This window comes from Schistocerca piceifrons, chromosome X, assembly GCF_021461385.2.
Source record: "Schistocerca piceifrons isolate TAMUIC-IGC-003096 chromosome X, iqSchPice1.1, whole genome shotgun sequence".
Classification (NCBI taxonomy): domain Eukaryota; kingdom Metazoa; phylum Arthropoda; class Insecta; order Orthoptera; family Acrididae; genus Schistocerca; species Schistocerca piceifrons.
In genome coordinates, this window is record NC_060149.1 from 400254498 (window position 1) to 400274424 (window position 19927).

Consider the following 19927-nt stretch of genomic DNA (forward strand, 5'->3'; position numbering starts at 1 on the left):
TCATATGTATCTATAAAAATACCACATGCACAGGGACATGTTGTTTTTGGCAGCATGTGAGGAGGGCACATATGGCCAGATGGATGAACAGTACAGGAAGAGCCTAGAATAATAGGGCAGTGTCAAAATGAAGCTAGGGGAAGTTTACATTGTATACAATGGTACGGGACAGAGGGAGTATGTTAATTAAACAGTGTTGAGGCTGCTCAAGGAGAATGGCTGCTCTGGGGGATACTGGATTGTGGAAGTAGGACCATAAACTTAAGTGAGAGGAAGAAGGAATCATGAAGCAGGTGTGGGGGGGGGGCAACAAACATATAGAAAAAAACCACACACACACACACACACACACACACACACACACACACACACACACACACACACACACAGAGAGAGAGAGAGAGAGAGAGAGAGAGAGAGACTAGCAGACACTGATGCCCCAATCTCTTTTACATTCGCCCCACTCTATCTGTACAATTCAAGTTTGAAGGCTAAGGTTACTGACCTCACAACACTATAATTTTGATAGCAAATGACTTTAAATATTGTAAAAATTATTTGGAGTGAACTTAAAATCTGTAAGATCTATAACAGGGAGGGGGTGGAGGCTGTGAGTCAAGATTAACAAGCAAAATCTCCTCTTCCATGTCTTCACGCATTGCTACATAAATGAAATGCATTGTTAATGTGGGTGTTGCCAATACAGCAACAACTTATTGGTTATAAACAACTGTCCCACCTTCAACACTCCCCCCCCCCCCCCCCCTCCCCCCTTCGCCACGAGAGACTCCTAGCAATACCAACATACACACAATTGTTTTAGAGCCTTACAAGTCATCTTTGTATCCATAAACTTCTACATTTTCATTCTAATAATAATGTTTTGTAAACATATTCCCTACTGTGCGGGTGTGCGTCATAACAACATTGAGATATCGAAATAAGCACAAAGTATTTAATTCAAGCCGGTTTCACTGCCCTGACTACAATGTGCATGGCCACTGCTTGATACAAGAAACTTTCCAGAGCTGACACTTTTAAGACCTCACTGTGCTCAAGAGTCTAGGACTTATCCCTATATGTTTCAGTGATCCGAGAGCAAACATACATGTGTCACTATTTTCCACACACTGATTACCATATATTATTTGACACACACTCATGTGCTTAGAAAAGGACAGAATACAATGATTTAACCTCCCAGTTGCTGCACAAACATTCCGGCCCCATTCCATATGTGGCTAACTCACTATGGCCCTCTTCTAATGCTGTGGGTGTCTGCAATGTGACCAGACACCCATCTACTACAGTCACAGACTACTGAGACCATGACAATAGCTCTGGACCCAGCTAAGCTTCCGTCAGCCAAACCTCATTCTCAATTCAGATCTTTCTGTACAGTGCAACATCAGATTTTCCACTCACTCTCATGCAGCCACAGACACACCATGTGGCAATGCACTTTGTATCCCAGACACTCATCGCAAGGTACTGAGACTCTCCCATGCAACCCCTCTCTTGCAAAGCAGCTCGGCATGTAAAACAAAGCCTTTATGCCAGAAGGCATTCCCTCCTACCAGCAAGGGTTTGTGCCCACATGTGTACCAACAAAAAAGTTTCAAGCTCCTGCCTTTCATGGCCAGAATGCTCACGTAACTGTGTTGTGTTTGATATCTTTGAGTCATGCCCTGGCCATTTCTACCACGAGACACATTAAATTCCACACCTTTTGTCAACAAAAATTGTGTCTGTGCCAGTGAATAATAGGCAACGACGTAATGACTTCGTTGTGTCCACATTCATATGTGACATGTGAAGAGCTTTTATTTTTGGGGTGAGTCAGCAAGGGCACTATTCTTACTGTGCCACTCTTATATTTAATTTTATCGAATCAGCAAGAGACTTTTGTTAAGGACAATTAAATTTTAAGATCATTCAGTGTTCCCTGTCATAATTTAATTACCTGAATAAACCTGTTGTTTCTCTTAACCCCTAGTGAAAATTATTTATTATGCAGTACCCAACATGCCTGTCCTCACACCCTCAACTTAGCTAAATTTCTGTGATTATTTTATGAAGTCAGGTAGAGATACTCTCCTAAGAGGTTATTAGTGGCAGTTGAACTGATGCCAGGGAAGGATACCAGCAATTTATTTTTCCAAAAGGTAACTTCAACAGGCCATTTATACTACACCCAGTATGCCACTCAACTGTCAACCGGATATCTGCTTCCACCTGTGATGTAATGATAATATGGAATGCGCAAACAAGAAGAAAACAGAACATTGCCAATATTTTTTGTGTCTAGGTTGTGGAGAGAGACTGTTCTGCAGCATAGCCCACGGTAGTGGGTGGTTATAACTAAACTGACAGTGTTCCAAATGCTGCAGTGTGGGCTCAATACTTCACACGATGTTGAAACATTGTAGGTAATTTATTAATCAGTGTGCTTGCGGAGTACTCTAAAAAAAAAAAAAAAAAAAAAAAAAAAAAAAAAAAAAAAAAAAAAAAAAAAAAATAATAATAATAATAATAATAATAATAATAATAATAGCTCCACTTTCTGCCACCAGGTGAAAATATGTCTCTGTAAAAAGTCAGAATAATGTGGTATCCTGACTCAGCCACACGCTCCAACCGTAACATGACAGTTTGACAGTTGCTCACAGCACATCCGGTGTAATCAAGGTCGTACACTATCCTGCAGATCTGGAAGCACCTGGATACATCTCTGATAGACATAATCTTTGAGATATCCCCACAACCAGAAGTCAATTGGATTTAGGTCAGGGGATTATGAAATTGTCTAGAGAGATATGGTCTTTACTGGAGGTTTCTTGGAGCAAATCTTTCACATGGCAAACAACATGCGATATCGCCCCATGTTGCATGAAAATATTGATGTGGACACAGTTACTTTCTCGCAAAGCTAGAATCACGTGCTGCACAAGGAGGTCATCAAGATGAGCAGATGTCACTGTACACCTAACAGGCCCACAAGGTGACATCTTCTCAAAGAAAAATGGACTGAGAATGAAGGAGCTCGTGAAAACACCACACAGTTTCATTAGCTGAGGGCAGTCGATGTTCCTGGGCAACATGTGCTGGAGTAGAACTCCACATGTGACAGTTCTATGCATTCATGGCACTGTGTAGAGTACAATGTGCCTTGTCTGTTTAAAGAATATTTGAACCGGCCATATGTCATCAATTGCTACGCATGCCAAAAAATGAAGGGCAAAGTCGGTGTGTTGTAGCGTAATTTGGAGCTTCATTTCACGTATATTCTAAATCTTATAGGGGTATCCACATAAAATGCACCACAAAATCTTTTGAACTGTTAACCAGGGGACAGACAATACCCATCACACAGCTCAAGCACTGGTTTCGGAATACGGGGCATGTGCTGGACAGTCGCCTATAGCTATAGCAACTTCAACAACTGCCATGGGAATAGGCCGCCTCCCTCTCCCCGCTGTACCATCTAATTTGCCCGTTTCTTCAAGTATGTTGATCATATTCCTTAGACCGTTTATTGACATGGACCTCTTCGCAGATGTTTCTGTCAGCAATATTCCAGCAACGCAATGCTGCTGTTCTGATAAACTAACTTCACCAGCAGTGCACACACCTCCTTTTCATAGTTATTGCTTTTTGTATGGAAAATTTTAACCTTCTTAACCATTTGTATTAACAGCCACTTCACCAAAGAAATCAAAAAGCACTGCCAAGCAAAGCAGGAAACATCTCACATACTGACTGGTTGCAGCACCATATTTTCACCTGGTGGCAGAGAGTGGAACAATGGTCTTTTTCAGCGTACTCTGCATGTGCATCGATTAATGAACATACCTGCAATGCTTCAGCATCCTGTGATGTATACGGCCCACACTGCAGCACTGTGAACACTGTCAGTTTAATTATAACCACCCAGTATGTTAGGTGGAAAGGTGACAGTTCAGATGAACTTTGAGAACTGCCACGAACCTGTTAGCCAGTGCTTTCGATCCTGTGGATGCCTGGAAATTGGAGTCGTCAATGTCACACTGGCAAGGCTTCTTGTGAGTCGAGAACCCAACCATCAAAGCTCTGAGCTTCAATTCTGCTTGGGTCATCTGGCACAAACTGAATCAAATCAAGTGTAGGACAGGGAGAACAGCAGCTACTCTCTACAGCTGGGGACAGTCATACTCTCCTAGTTGCAGCGATGTGGTGCAGAAGGTGCCATATACCATCCAGGATTGCCCCTCACATTCTTTTTTCAGATTCCTGTATAAACTAGGTTGATGGAAGTGGGGGGGGGGGGGGAGGGGTATAAGGGATCAAACCATGAAGTCATTAGTGCCTCGATCCAATCGATTCAAGAGTTGTGCATTCAAAAGTAGAGACATCCAACAAGGATGTTTTCTGATCTAGATGGGAGATTCATAACAGTAAAAACATGAAGGCTAAAAATGTTATGGATATCATTTGTACTGTCAATAATAAAAGCAAGATGAAGAGAAAGGGAAGTCAGCAGGTGTGTTTCCCCAGGGCTCTGCATGCGAGAAGAAATGTCTCATCCACAGCTGTTGCACCCTTGATCCATTCCAGTCAAGAAGATCCACTATTCAGCAGAGTGTAACACCTAGAATAGAACAGAGGCGAACTGAATATAGAAGCAACTGAAACAGGGTAAATGAAGGATAAATAGTATGGTTGGTGCCCCCCCCCCCAATAGCTAGCATACAGTGGGAAACATCCCATTCCCAGCAACCTTGCCCCTGCTTCTGCTCCAGCGGTAGATTAAAACCTTATAACTGAGAATAAAAACCACTTTCACAAAGACAACTGAGAACCAAGTCAAACACCCGTGAATCGTCCACCAATACAGGGCGTTTCAAAAAGAAAGAGCAGATTTCAAACATTTATTTCTCAAAAACTACAAATGATAGAAACACAATTCCAACGGTCCTTCACTCAATATGAGTACCAAATGTTACACAACAAATATCAAAACTGTACCTCAATATGAGCACCATTTGTTACACGACAAATATCAAACCGGTATCTCATTTCTTGCCACACACGACGCAACTGGTCTTTAGTTACCGAATTCACGGCCGCAACAATTCGATGTCGTACCTCTTGAAGAGTAGCGGGCATAGGTGGGACATAAACACAGTCCTTTATGTACCCCCACAAATAAAAATCGCAGGGAGTAAGGTCTGGTGACCTGGGAGGCCACAGACGATGACATTGATCTTGTGCTCCTGCTCTTCCAATCCACCGTCCTGGAATGGTGTTATTTAGGTACCGTCGTACAGGTTCAGAGAAGTGTGGTGGGGCGCCATCTTGCATGAAGATGAAGTGATTTGAATCTTCCTGAAGTTGAGGAAATAGCCAGTTTTCTAACATGTCCAGGTAAATGGTTCCTGTGATAGTTTTCTCCATGAAAAAGAAAGGTCCATAAACTTTGTTTACCGAAATTGCACAAAAGACGTTAACCTTTGGTGAGTCTCTTTCATGTTGAATAACGTCCCTCGGAGTTTCACTCGCCCAAATTCGTACGTTATGCCGATTAACTTTACCAGAAATGTGAAACGTTGATTCATCTGAAAAAATTAATCGTTCGGCAAAATTGTCCTCTTCCATGTCCTGTAGAATTGCAGTTGAAAATTCGAACCTTTTGTTGTGGTCGTCAGGACGCAATGCTTGCAATAACTGCAGTTTGTACGGCTTCATGTGCAGACGGTTACTCAGAACGCGCCATACCGTTGTTTTAGACATGTTTAGTTCGTGACTTGCCCGTGCCGTGGATTTTCTAGGGCTCCTTTCGTAAGCTGCACGGACACGCTCGACATTTTCATCCGATGTGCGTGGACGACCCGTGCTTTTTCGCTTGCAGATGCAACCATCTTCTACGAATCTGTGATGCCACTCATAAATTTGCTTATGACGAGGCGGCTGTTTGTTGAATTGACGGCGGAATGCACGTTGCACACCAACAATGGACTCTAACTTTGCAAATTGCAGCACACAAAATGATCGTTCCTGTGGTGTCGTCGCCATTTTCCTACAAACAAACGCCAGCGCCACTGCGGATTTGCATGGAACTTCTGCGCGGACCATTGAAAAACTTTGAACCTTTCTCTGACAAGAAACGTTTGAATTGTGTTTCTATCATTTGTAGTTTTTGAGAAATAAATGTTTGAAATCTGCTCTTTCTTTTTGAAACGCCCTGTAGTAGGGGAAATGGGTAGGCATTAAACCAAGATATGAGCTACTGTCTGAAAGGCTCCACAACCATAATATATTGTAAGTGTGTGTGTGTGTGTGTGTGTGTGTGTGTGTGTGTGTGTATGAGAGTGAGAGTGAGAGAGAGTGAGAGAGAGAGAGAGAGAGAGAGAGAGAGAGAGAGAGAGAGAGAGAGAGGGTGGGCGGGTGGGTGGGTGGGCTGCCCTCGTTACACAAAATACAACTGTGGGTTAACCTGATATGAACAATTTAGAGATGACAGAGGACTGCAGATTCCTTCAGGAGAAGTGGAAGGAAGAGCATCATGCTACAGTAGTCTCCTTGATTGTGCTGAGTTGATTAGACAGTGTAGTAAGCCACCAGATGCTGTTCCATTTTCGAATGAGCAGATCTCATGTGCTCCCATAAATCTGCACCTGGGATCGGCAAACTCAACAGGGAGCACATAAGTGCTCCTCGAGGCAAATAGTAGGCCAGTTCATTCCCCATTATACCCACATGATCTGGGACCCACAGAAAGACAACTGTGTACGCAGCATGATGAATGTCAGTGAGGTCATGAATAGCAAGGATCAAAGGTTGCCTAGAATAGCATGTCAGTAGCCTGAAGATTGCTCATTGGGTTGTACACACTACAATACAGTCAAGGGTGGCCTGTTTAATAAAATGGAGGGTTTTGCTAATGGCTTGTCAGCTCTGCCATAAACACACTACAGATTTTCAGCAGTGACTGGTGTTCCACACTGGCAGGATATGTAAAAGCATATCCTGTCTGATCCACAGTTTTAGAGCCGTTTGTGTTAAAGATGATAGCACCCTGGATCTCTGAACTGGATGTATCAGATGCTGAAAGGTCATGGGGCAACCTTTTGGACCTTGGAAGAGATTAGTCCTAATCTGTGGCCTGGGCACTATCCAAGGGAGGGGGGGGGGGGGGGGGTTGTTTGGGGAAGGAGACCAGACAGCGAGGTCATCGGTCTCATCGGATTAGGGAAGGACGGGGAAGGAAGTCAGCTGTGCCCTTTGAAAGGAGCCATCCCAGCATTTGCCTGGAGCGATTTAGGGAAATCACGGAAAACCTAATCCAAGGGAGGAGTGTGCAAGAAAACACGGGAGCACAGTCTAGTGAGGGGAGATTGAGATCTTCGCACAGGGAAGCAAAATGTAGTCCAACTGGTAATTCCACCTGAAAGCAAGTATCAGGATGACCCCTCGTATGCAAAGGAATGGCATATATAGGATAATCAGAGAACTGACAAATGGTGACTGCAGAGGAGACCTAGAGCTGGTACCGTCAAATCTGAAGTGGGAAGACCCCCTTTTCAGCAAGGAGACTGTGGGGCTAGCGTGGTGGACTGGGTCTAACAGTTTCAAAGCTGAAGGAGCTGCCAAGCCATAAATCCGGCAACCACAGTCCAGTCAGGACAAAACCAGGGCCAGGTAAAAACGAATAAAAGTAGCATGACCTGCACCAAAAGATGTTTGGGTATGGAAGCAGAGTGTGTTGAGTTTCCTTATGCAGTTAGTCTTCAGGTAATGAATATGGGGGCAGACGAATCAGCTCTTTATCAAAAGAGGCCTAAGAAACGGTACTGTGTTACAATGTCCAGGTGCTGGGTACTTGAGTTCCGGGTCAGGATGGGCAATGGTACAACAACAGAAATGCATTACCCACATTTTTGTACGAGATAATTGGAAAGCATGGGAAAGATCCCATAGAGAGGCTAGCCAGATGGCACCTAAGGCTACTGAGTGGGAGCTGTACCAAATGCAAAAATTGTTGACATACAATGCAGGGGTGACCAGTGGCCCCACGAAGGTCACTAGCCCATTGATGGGAATGAGGAAGAGGGTGACACTCAACACAGAGCCCTGTGGGACACCGTTCTCTTGGACCTGTGGGGAGCTAAGTTTAGTGCCTACTTTAACCTGGAACAACTGATGGGACAAAAACTAATGAATAACAATTGGTAGGGGCCTCGAAAGTCTCAGTCATGAACTGCAAGTAAAGTATGAATGAAATAACTACTATGAGTTGGCTCTAAAGCAACTGAGTGATTGGAAAACATGGACATCGATCTTTGATTTTTCCTTTTTTCTTTAACTGGCTGTTTATATTTCACAGAATTAGGTGTACTGCTGGTGGTTCGCATCTTCCTAACACAACATTTTGACATCATAACTTGGTGTCTTTATAAGGTTTTTCCTGAGGCTGGTCGCTTTGCTGACCATGTCCCATATTTATGCCTTGTGTTCACTATGCCATCCATACCTGCTGTGGCTGTATCTTTCGATGGGCACAGATGCCACAGTGAACACCAGGCACCGCCCAGGCATAAATATGGGACCAGGTCAGCAACGCAACCATTCTCAGGAAACATCCGATAAAGAAAGCGAGTTAAAACTTTGAAATATTGTACTGCTAAGACACGGACCACTGGTAGTACACCCGATTCTGTGACATGACAACAAATCGCCAGGAAAGTCCATGTAGTTAGTTGTTTACGATTGTCCAACAGCAGCAAATGCTAAATAAATTTTCCAAATGGACCATACTTGCATTTGTCTTAATATATTTTAATAGCCCACAGAAAACCTAATCTGGAGTGTTTAATTTTAGTGCCAACTCCTCCCAAATCTGGGGGCAAGATCAAAGATTAACTGGTGTAGCTAGATTATGGCAAATATGATCTGTTTGTCTTTCATATGAATATAAACATTCCCATATAAGCTGTCCTTTCCTCCTCCTTGGGTAGAATTTTTCTAAAAACAAATTCAACTCTTTTTCATGATCTCAACAATGAAAGTAGGGTTTCAATGCCTGTAACTAATTATGTTCTGCCATCACAACATAAAGAGACATGGAATGAAATGAGGAATACACATCAACTACAGCAGTAAGGCCTTGTGGCACTAACCATACTGAAATCCTACCTAAAAAGGTTACATATCTTATATACTGAGTATTTGCTTCCATGATATAGCACCTGTAGCTTGATGGTTGCTACTGGTACAGGAATTGCTACAGCTCCTCACTCTGTAAATTGTTAATGTTATCTTGTCCAGGATTCTTTAACCCTTTGCACTCAGCGACGTAGACACAGAGCATCTCCGTGCGTTCCTATTTAAATCACCGCCACCTGGGCCGGCAGCAAGTGCACCACAGAGAACTGCACGAGTCTCTCTGTGGAACCAATGAGGCCACTGACCAATAAATAGGGTGTATATTAAAGTAGAAAGTGTATTTTCATCAAATATATTTACATAAGCATTACAACACAAAGCTATTCATTGTGTGATATTATTTGAAATTCTTTAGGGTGGACTGTTTTCATCATTATTTGACTTTAATTGTTTACAAATTAAACACATCTAAATCACTGTCACTCTTGTTTTTCACTTAGACATTCGTCTAAAGGCTCCACAATCTCTTCCTCATGAAGACCTAGCAATTTTGTACCTACTAACTTGAGTGTAATAACTACAAACTCACTCATAATGTAACTGCTACAGTTCACCCCGCGTTATCCCAAGTTTCTCTAGATAGCCATACTATGAGAAACTGATGCTTAGTACAGTCAGATTCAAGAAGGTTGCATGTAAAAGCTACAAAAAATCATTCTGATTGAGGGGGGTCTTACACTGGAGTGGAAAACAAAATTCTCAATGGCGAGAGGCACTCACCACTGGAGTGGAAAGGGTTGATCACTTCCTCTTAAGAATTATTGTCAATAATATAATTGTGTTTAGATGTTGCAGCATTAGCAGTGTAAGCAACATAAGAAAACTATTTGTGGTGTATTTCCAGCTGCACAGAGAGGACAGTACTTCTCACGTTTTTCACATTCCACCAGCAGAAAATAATAACCAAAAATCTTACTATATTTAAACCTCAAACAACACTTTCCACGTGATACATACTTAAGTACTCTGTATGAATTTATCAGACTAACTCTGCTTTTCATCCATGAGTAATACAAATTCATTTCTCTCAAACAAGGATCTCTTTTGAAACTAGTTCTATGCTACTGTACAGTTTCAATGAATACAGAGACAGATATTTATCTACTTCATAACCAGTGTTCATCAATTACAAGAAACAGAAACAATTCACAAGCTGCTACTGCTACTGCTGCTGCTGCTACTGCTACTACTACTACTACTACACCAACAACGGTTTTTAACAATAAATTAACAGTCAATTTTTCTACAATAGCACAAGATATAACTAGTGTAGTCAGCTCTGCAAATATGTGTGTTTCCATCAGCAAGAGAAGCCACAGACCTTTTCCGTACAGGAACACTCAAAATCTTTCTTGGCAGACAATGTGTCACCTCATATGCAGTACAACCTTCTTCAATGTGCACGTTCAATTCACATACAGGCCACCTACTGACTGGAGCCAAAGTTGCCACTATTTGTGCTCCCACGCATTCTCTTGTATCAGTTGAAGCAGAGTCAGGAACTGTAGTGACTTCCTGCTAAGTAGATATTGAACTGATAATTCATTATGTATTATTTTCTATGCATTCTTTTCTACAGCAATTAACCTCAGAATCCTACCTTGGCAAACAGGCATCTGGATGTCTGACACAAATTTAATTCTATTAGGGGATAGAGTTATATACAGTCATCACTGTGGCATAATCATGGATCACATCTCTTGTACCTATTAAAACTGAGCGATGTGGCCACGTCACTCAATGTGTGATGATGAGGAACATCAGCTGTATGTCCATCAGCATTAAGACAGATGGTTGTGAAGTACAAAACCTGTTTCCTGGAAGAAAATAAAAATTTCAATAGTGTTAATTGCATAAAACATTTTCATGAACATTCACAATTAAATGTACTATTAAGTTCTTCCTACCAATTTCATGAAAACTAAACATCAAGCTTCCCCCCCCCCCCCCAAACGTCTCTCTCTCTCTCTCTCTCTCTCTCTCTCTCTCTCTCTCTCTCTCTCTCTCTCGGGGGTGGGGGGGGGGGGTGGGGGGGGGGGGGGCGGGAGATTTCTTCCCGACATCTGCGCTACCCTGCATGACGTGTACGTAGTATTGGCTTGTCTTGTAGTCACTACACTTGTGGATGTGTGCGTGCGCACACACACACACACACACACACACACACACACACACACTCATTCATTCAAGTACAACTCACATACCCTGGACCATTGTCTCTTCTGGCTGCTGTGGCTGGACTGCAACTGTATGCTAATACCATGTTACTTTGGCACTAGCTCTGATAGTGGCCTGAATTCAGTGATGAATGGAGTCCACAAGTTTCTGAAGGTATAGAAATTCCAGCTGAAGCCACTGACCCAATCAGATCCCATGGAGCTACCAAATTGTGGTGATGTTGATTGTTACCTTTCACCCACTGTTCAATGTAACCCAAGATAATTTCTGTGAGCTTAAAACTCTATGATTTAGGAGGCTAGTTGAGGTGTTACAGTGTGCCCTCCTCAAACGAGAAAAAACGGCTTGCACCCCTGATACCAGGGACAATGCTGTCTTGGGAAACTGAACATTTCACAGCATACTCATCATGAAAAACACCCTGGTTCATGTTAAAAGTAACCTGAATGAGTCTGCCAGTGTCATAGAAATGCAAACCCGAAACATCACAGAAACATCTGACTTACACTATCTGATAAAAAGTACAAACAGTTGTATGTAATGCTGAATTGACCACTAGATATCATAAGAAACAGATCTGCCACTTGAAATGGACACAGGGATTACTATGTTGTCATTAGAGAACCAGTAACAGCACAATGGAATGGTGAGTACAGCTCAGTGACTTCCAATATGGACTAGTCACTGGATGTCACCTGAATAAGAAATCCATCAGGTACATTTCAGCCCTTCTAAAACTGTCCAAGTTAACTGTTGGTGCTGTGATCGTGAAGTGGGAATGCGAAGAAACAACCACAGCTTACCAAGACCAGGCAGACCTCATGTACTGATGGACAGGGGCCATAGAGCATTGTGGAGTGTGGTTAAAAAAAATGTTAAAGTGATGCTTGAAGGATGTGCTGGATTGTTCCGGCAATTTTAAGTCACACCTCTGCTTGGTGGCTGGTGCACTTGGGGGCGCTCATCAGAAACTAGCTCCTAGACTGTCGAGGGAGTGCCCTTCACGAAAAACACGTGGTGCACAGCTGAGGCGAGGAGTTCTGTGTCGACTCGGTGACTTGGCCCAAGTGAGGTCTTCCTGTTCATCACAGAAGTTGTGTGGTGCGGCTTGGACGTAATGGGTCAAAATGTTAATGGTTGGTGTCATGGCCACACCACTGATCTGCAGTTCTTGTACCCCGATTTCAGCATTTGTTTGAATTACCAGTTTTTTAGGAGTGGTATTACGATGGTGTATGGGGTCGCTGACGCAAAAAACAAATAGCCTGTTGCTGAATGAACAGCACTCATTTGCGTTAACTATTTGTTACAAAAAATACCTTACAGTGAAAAGAGGTGCTATTGTGTGTGCAGCAACCAGGACTGGAATTCTGTGGAAGCTCCTGGACAGCAGAGGCTATAGATTAATTATGGACTTTCTGTGGTGGGTTATGTGCACTATCAACAGCTGCGGAATAAGGGCTGTGATGTCTGTGTGATGCCCTGTGCTAACATGGGAGTGCGGCTCACATCACTTGTTCCAGCATTGTTTCTATTGGTTTCATCTTTGCCTCCAGTGCAGCACTAGCATTAGTTTTCACTTCAGAACTTGTTAATTTTCTTGTATCTGTGTGTGTGTGTGTGTGTGTGTGTGTGTGTGTGTGTGTATCTTAACACCCTTTATAGTGTTTCTAAGGTGTTGCATTTTAAAGTTAATTACAACCAAGTTGTGGTCACTACTGATGCCAAGCACTTAAATGTGAATTGCAGAGTAACCATGTAGATGTAGATGTAGATGTGGATGTAGAGGTAGATGAGATCAGCACCAGGATACGTTCACTTATTTCTTTAGCTTTTGTTTCACCAGAATAAAATCAGTTTGATTTCTGATGGTCTTCTCGTCACTATCAGCAGGTGATGTCCATGTGCACAGCCTTCTACTAGTAGACATTAACATGGGGTTTGTCTATCCTGCACCTTTATAATGGCTTGAACTCTAATGGGGACACTTTCAGAGGTGTAAATGTCTGTGGTGGAAAGGCAGTCAATTCTTCCTCGAGAGCCAAAGTCAGAGATGGTATCGGCAGTGTTGTCAGACACTGTGGTCTGAAGGAAAGCCAATATTCTAACCCGTCCCAAAGGTGTTCCATTGGGTTCAAATCACGACTCTGGCCAGGCCAGCTAATTTAAGGAACGTTACTGTCCACAAACCATTGTCTCGCAGATGCTGCTTTATGACAGGGTGCATTTTCATTGGGGGGGGATTAATGTTTCCTTCACTACATGAGTCATATCCTACAAACTTTGTGATGAGACAAATTAATGTGACAGAGAAAAAAATATTGGCTCTAGTTTCTGTGATATACAGTAGGTGGAAGATTGGTTGGTTTGTGGGATTGAAAGGGACCAGACTGCTAGGCCATCTGTCCTTTTTCCAAAAACTTCAAACACCCACAAAAAACAAAAACAAACAATGGATATTACAAGAGAAGACACAGCACAAGAAAGACTCAGACAGAGACCAGACAAAAGGAATTAAAATCACACAAAGGGCGACAATGGTTGGCCGACCAGAGAGACAAATAAGGAAAAGCAAACCACCAAGAAAAACACTAAAAAAAAAAAATCAGTCTAAAATCGTAGGCTAAAGGCCAGACTTAAAAAAGCTTACATCAAGTGATAAAAGCCCCCTGCCCGAATGAAACGCAAAACTAAGCCTACCATGGCAGTGTCATGTGTTAAAAGGGCAGGGAGCGTATCAGGCAGCTCGAACGTCTGCCTGAGCGCAGTTAAAAGGGGACATGCCAACAGAATGTGGACCACCGTCAAAGCAGATTCGCAGTGACATAGAGGTGGGTCCTCACGGCGCAATAACTGGCTGTGCGTCATCCGGGTGTGGCCACTGCACAGCCGGCAGAGAACAACAGGCCCCTTCTGAGAGACCCTCAAGGAGGAGCGCCACGCACTGGTAGCCTCCTTGATGACCCGAAGTTTGTTGGGTGAAGGCAGGGAGCGCCATTCTTCACCCCAGGTGCGAAGTACCTTCTGCCGCAAAACGGAACTGAGGTCACTCTCCAGACGGCCAATGGATAAGGCTGGTGCACTGACCGCCTGTTTGGCCAGCATGTCAACACGTTAATTTCCTAAGATGCCGCTATGACCCGGTGTCCACACATAGACCACAGAGCAGCCGCAATGGGCAAGAGTATGGAGGGGCTCCTGGATAGCCATCACCAGATGAGAGTGAGGGAAACACTGGTCGATAGCTTGTAAACCGCTCAGGGAGTCACTACAGATAATGAAGGACTCACCTGAGCAGGAGCAGATGTACTATAGGGCACGAAATATGGCAACCAGTTCGGCAGTGAAAACGCTGCAGCCAGCCGGCAATGAGTGTTGTTCATAATGATCCCCTAGAGTGAGAGCATAACCGACACGACCAGCAACCATCGAACCGTCAGTATAGACCACGTCAGAGCCCTGAAACGCGGCAAGGATTGAAAAAAAGCGGCAGTGGAAGGCCGCAGGAGGGACCGAGTCCTTCAGGCTCTGTGCCAAATCGAGCCAAAGGCATGGGCGGGGCACACACGACAGGGCTGTACACAGAGGGGCGCAGAAAAGAGGTGGAAGAGGGAAAGGACCAAGCCCAGAGAGAAGAGCTCTGAAGCGAACTGCGATCGTACAACCCGACTGAGGCTGGCATTCTGGGAGATGGATGACAGACTGAGGGAACAGGAGATGATAATTTGGATGCCCACGCAAGCTACAAATGTGTGTAGCATAAGCGGCCAGTAAACGTTCGCACTGGAACTGCAGTGGAGGGACACCTGGCAGTATGCTGTTCACAGGGCTCGCCCGGAAAGCTCCAGTGGCAAGTCGGATCCCGCTGTGAAGGACAGGGTCCAGCACCCGCAACGTGGAAGGGGATGCTGAACCATAAGCCAGGCTCCCATAATCCAGACGGGATTGAATTAACGCCTGGTAGAGCCTTAAGAGGGTAGACCGATCAGCTCCCCAGCTGGTGTGGCTCAAGCAACGCAGAGCATTAAGATACCGCCAACACATCTGTTTAAGCTGCCGAATATGAGGGAGCCAAGTCAATCAGGCATCAAAAACCACTCCCAAAAACCAATGTGTCTCCACCACAGCAAGAGGTTCAAAGTAAAGATAAAGCCGTGGCTCAGGATGAACAGTGCGTCGTCGGCAGAAACGCATAACGCAGGTCTTGGCAGCCGAAAACTGGAAGTCATGCGCTACAGCCCAAGACTGTGCCTTGCGGATAGCACCCTGCAGCTGCCATTCAGCAGCCGCTGTGCCAGTGGAGCTACAGTATAGGCAAAAGTTGTCAGCACACAAGGAAGCTGAGACTGACGTTCACACCGCCGCAGCGAGCCCATTGATTGCAATTAAAAAGAGGCAGACACTTAAGACAGAGCCTTGTGGGACCCGATTCTCCTGAACTCGGGATGAACTATGGAAGGCCACAAATTGCACGTGGAAGGAATGAAGCCACAAAAAATAGTGAATGAAAATCGAGAGTGGACCCCAAAGACCCCAACCATGAAGCGTAGAGAGGATGTGATGTCGCCGTGTCATATCGTATGCCTCCCTCATGTCAAAGAAGATTGTGACCAGGTGCTGACAGCGGGCAACGGCCGTACGGATGGCAGACTCCAGGCGCACAAGATTATTGGTGGCAGAGTGGCCCTTACGGAACCCACCCTGAGACGAAGCCAGAAGGCCCCGAGACTCAAGTAGCCAACTCAACCGCCAGCTCACCATGCGTTCGAGCAACTTGCAATGAACGTTGGTGAGGCTAATGGGGCGGTAGCTGTCCACCTCCAGGGGGTTCTTGCAGGTTTCAAAAAGGGGAGTACGGGGCTTTCCCGCCATTGCGACGGGAACTCACCCCCAATCCAGATACAGTTGTAAAGGTCTAGGAAGCGTCACTGGTAGTCCACCAAGAGATGTTTGAGCATCTGACAGTGGATGCGATCTGGCCCGGGAGCCGCATCAGGGCAAACGGCTAGGGCACTTTGGAATTCCCACTCACTGAATAGAACAGTGTAGGATTCAGGTCGGCGCATGTGAAATGAAAGGCTCTGACGTTCCAACCGCTCTTTCATGGTGCAGAAGGCCAGTGGGTAATTCGCAGAAGCCGAACTCTTGATCAAAATGCTCTGCTAAGCTGTTTGCAATTGTGTTGGAGTCAGTACAAACTGCTCCATTCAGTGAAAGTGCAGGGACGCTGACATGGGTCCAATAGCCATAGAGTCGCCTAATCTTGGGCCAAACCTACGATGGAGAGATATAGAGGCCAATGGTGGAGACATACCATTCCCAGCACTCCTGCTTGTGTTGGCGAATGATGCGGCGGGCCCGTGGACAGAGCCGTTTAAAGGCGATCAGGTGTTCCTATGAGGGATGCCGCTTGTGACACTGGAGCACCCACCTGCGATCTTTAATCTCCTCAGCAATCTCAGGTGACCACCAAGGCACAGTCCTCTGCCAAGTGGACCCAGACGAACAAGGAATGGCAGATTCTGTGGCAGTAACGATGCCGGTGGTGACCGAGTGAACCACCGCATCAATGGCGTCATTGGAAATAGGCTCAATAGTGACAATGGAGGAGAACAAGACCCAGTCTGCCTTATTCATAATTCATCTGCAGGTGCGCCCAGAAGAGTGACGCTGTGGCAGCGACAGAAAGATCGGAAAGTGGCCACTACCACACAAGTCGTCATGCACACTCCACTGGACAGACGCGAAGAGGCTTGGACTGCAGATTGAAAGGTCGACTGTTAAGTATGTGCCATGCGCCAAACTGAAATGTGTGAATGTACCATCATTTAAAAGGGAAAGGTCGAGCTGTGCCAATACATGCTCAATGGTGGCACCTTGCCCTGTTGCCACTGATCCACCCCACAGAGGGATATGGGCATTGAAGTCACCCAGTAACAGAAAAGGGGGGGGGGGGGCGGCAATTGGGCTATCAGCACAGCCAGGACATGCTGTGGGACATCACCATCCGGTGGAAGATACAGACCGCAGACAGTAACAGCCTGAGGCATCCACACCCGAACAGCGACAGCCTATAAAGGTGTTTGTAGAGGGACAAACTTGCTGTCAAGGGAGTGAAGGACGTAGATGCAGATGCCACCAGATACCCTTTCATAAGCTGCCCGGTTCCTATAATAACCCCGATAGCCACAGAGTGCGGGGGTTCGAATTGCCGGAAACCAAGTTTCTTGAAGAGCAATGCAGAGGAAAGAGTGAAGGCTGAGAAGTTGTCAGAGCTCAGCAAGATGGTGGATGAAACCACCGCAGGATGACATTGTCCATGGCTGAGAAAGGGGTGAAGGGACTGGGGAGGCAGATTACGCCGCTGGGTCACCTGCTGCCACCGATTGAGTACGTGTGTGAGTGACATCCATTGCGTCCGAGGGTCCGGTGAGATCTAGGCCCTCAGCAGACGCCAGAATCTCTACCTCATCCTCAGACGCTGAGCTTGTAGGAAGCAGTGGGATAGGTGCCACTGAAATGTCTGGATTCTTGGGAGCCTTCTTCTTTTTCTGCTTTTCGTGCTGTGCCTTCAGTGGTTCTGGCTGGGAGGGCTTCACTGGGTCAGTCTCAGGGACGGACGAGGACCGTGAAGCTCTACGACAGCGACCTGTGGTTGGTTCAGCCACTGGCAGGTGTCCGCTTTTCCACTGGTCAGAACCTGGGAAGGGAGGGCCCCAAGGGACCCCTTCCTGGTGAGAGGTGCCAAAGAAGACTTACACTTCTCCGGCTGGGAAGTGGGAACTGATGTCCCTGATAGTTGTGGGGGTGTTGCTCCTGAAGTAGATGGAGCAGGAGTGACAGGGAGTGAAGTGCCCCCCAACATCAAGAGGGCAGGTGGCTTCTGACAGATCAGAGAGCCAACTGTACGCAACGAAGCAGGAGACGGTAGAACCGTTGTCGCAGCAGCGGTGTAGGTGGATGTCATTGGCACAGGATGGAGTCTCTCATATTTCCGCTTAGCCTCAGTGTAGGTCAGGTGGTCCAGGGTCTTATATTCCATTATCTTCCATTCTGTCTGGAAAATCCTACAGTACCGAGAGCAAGGGGAATGGTGTTCTCCACAGTAAACACAGATGGGAGGCGGGGCACAGGGAGTATTGGGTTGCGAGGGACAGCCATAATCTCGGCACATGACGCCGGATGTACAGCGGGATGACATATGCCCAAACTTTCAGCATTTAAAATACCGCATTGGAAGAGGGATATATGGCTTCACATCACAGTGGTAAACAATCACCTTGACCTTTTCAGGTAAGGCGTCACCCTCGAAGGCCAAGATGAAGGCACCGGTGGCTACCTTATTATCCCTCAGACCCCAATGGACGTGCCGGACGAAGTGAACACCTCGGCCTGGACCATGTTTAAACTCTTATGGGGCGTGATGGTAACTGAAACATCCCCCAACTTGTCACAAACGAGCAACCTCCGTGACTGGGCAGAGGATGATGTTTTGATTAGAACTGACCCAGAGCGCATTTTGGACAAGCCTTCCACCTCCCCGAACTTGTCCTCTAAATGCTACACAAAAAACTGAGGCTTCGTCGACATAAATGATTCACCATCAACTCGCGTACAGATGAGGTACTGGGGTGAATAAACTTCACTGCCTTCTTTAGCCATACGTTCCTCCCATGGAGTGGCCAGGGAGGGAAATGATCTCTGATAGTATTTCTTGCCATTGTGGTTAGACCTCGATCACTTAGAGACTGCTGGTGGACGCCCACCAGAGAGAGATGATGTACCATGCTTCATCGCAGATTATCCACCCTGATGCCACCCACTCCAACCAGGGGCTCTCCCCATGGACGCCACCCAGCGGGCATCTACTCCTCGGCATACGTGGGGAGGTAGCAGCTTGGGCATCAGCAGTGCGATCCCTGTGTAGTCGGGGGGCTACCACCAAGAGGGTACATGACGACTCCACCAGAATGGACAGGCTACCGTGCTGGATTTCGGGTGTCGAATATCCATTTGTATCGTGAGCGCGAAGATGTAAGCGCACAGTGGAGGGAATGTATGCTACCCGGAGCACACCGCAGCCGAAGTGGACGGAAGCTCGGAGCAAGTCCAACTCCATGATGATATCGAGTGTGCCAGATCTAAGGGCAAGATGGATTTATGATACACCATGTAAGGTGTCCTTCCCCAAATGGTACGCACTAAGAGAGAATTTTGAAAAGTATAGGTCAAACCCCTTAGGGGACCATCATATTAAAGCCGAAACATTGGAGACTCCTTTTAGTCACCGCTTACGACAGTCAGGAATACTGCGGGCCTATTCTTACCCTCACACTCGCAGGGGGCAGTAGGTGGAAGACAGTATTCTATTTTAACAGATTAAGAGAAACTGAGACTTTTAATTATATACGCCAAAAACACTGGAAGTCAATTACGTGGTGACTTTGTAAGATCGTTGTCATTTGGTTTGCCTCTTCTGGTTGACTTCCAGAGCCTCCATACGTAGAGACCAGCAGAAATCAAGCAACACACTGTTCCAACAGCCCTG

At 45.6% G+C, this 19927-nt stretch overlaps 1 protein-coding gene across 1 annotated transcript in view; it reads right to left on the reverse strand.

Moving 5' to 3' along the window:
• Positions 1–19927, reverse strand: part of LOC124721817 (nonsense-mediated mRNA decay factor SMG7-like) — a 199603-nt gene that overhangs the window by 144922 nt on the left and 34754 nt on the right. The window contains exons 3-4 of the mRNA XM_047246937.1: positions 10802–11018; positions 10523–10719 (exon numbers count right to left, since the gene is read on the reverse strand). The gene's annotated coding sequence lies outside the window, so the exon portion shown is untranslated. The remainder of the gene's footprint in view (positions 1–10522; positions 10720–10801; positions 11019–19927) is intronic.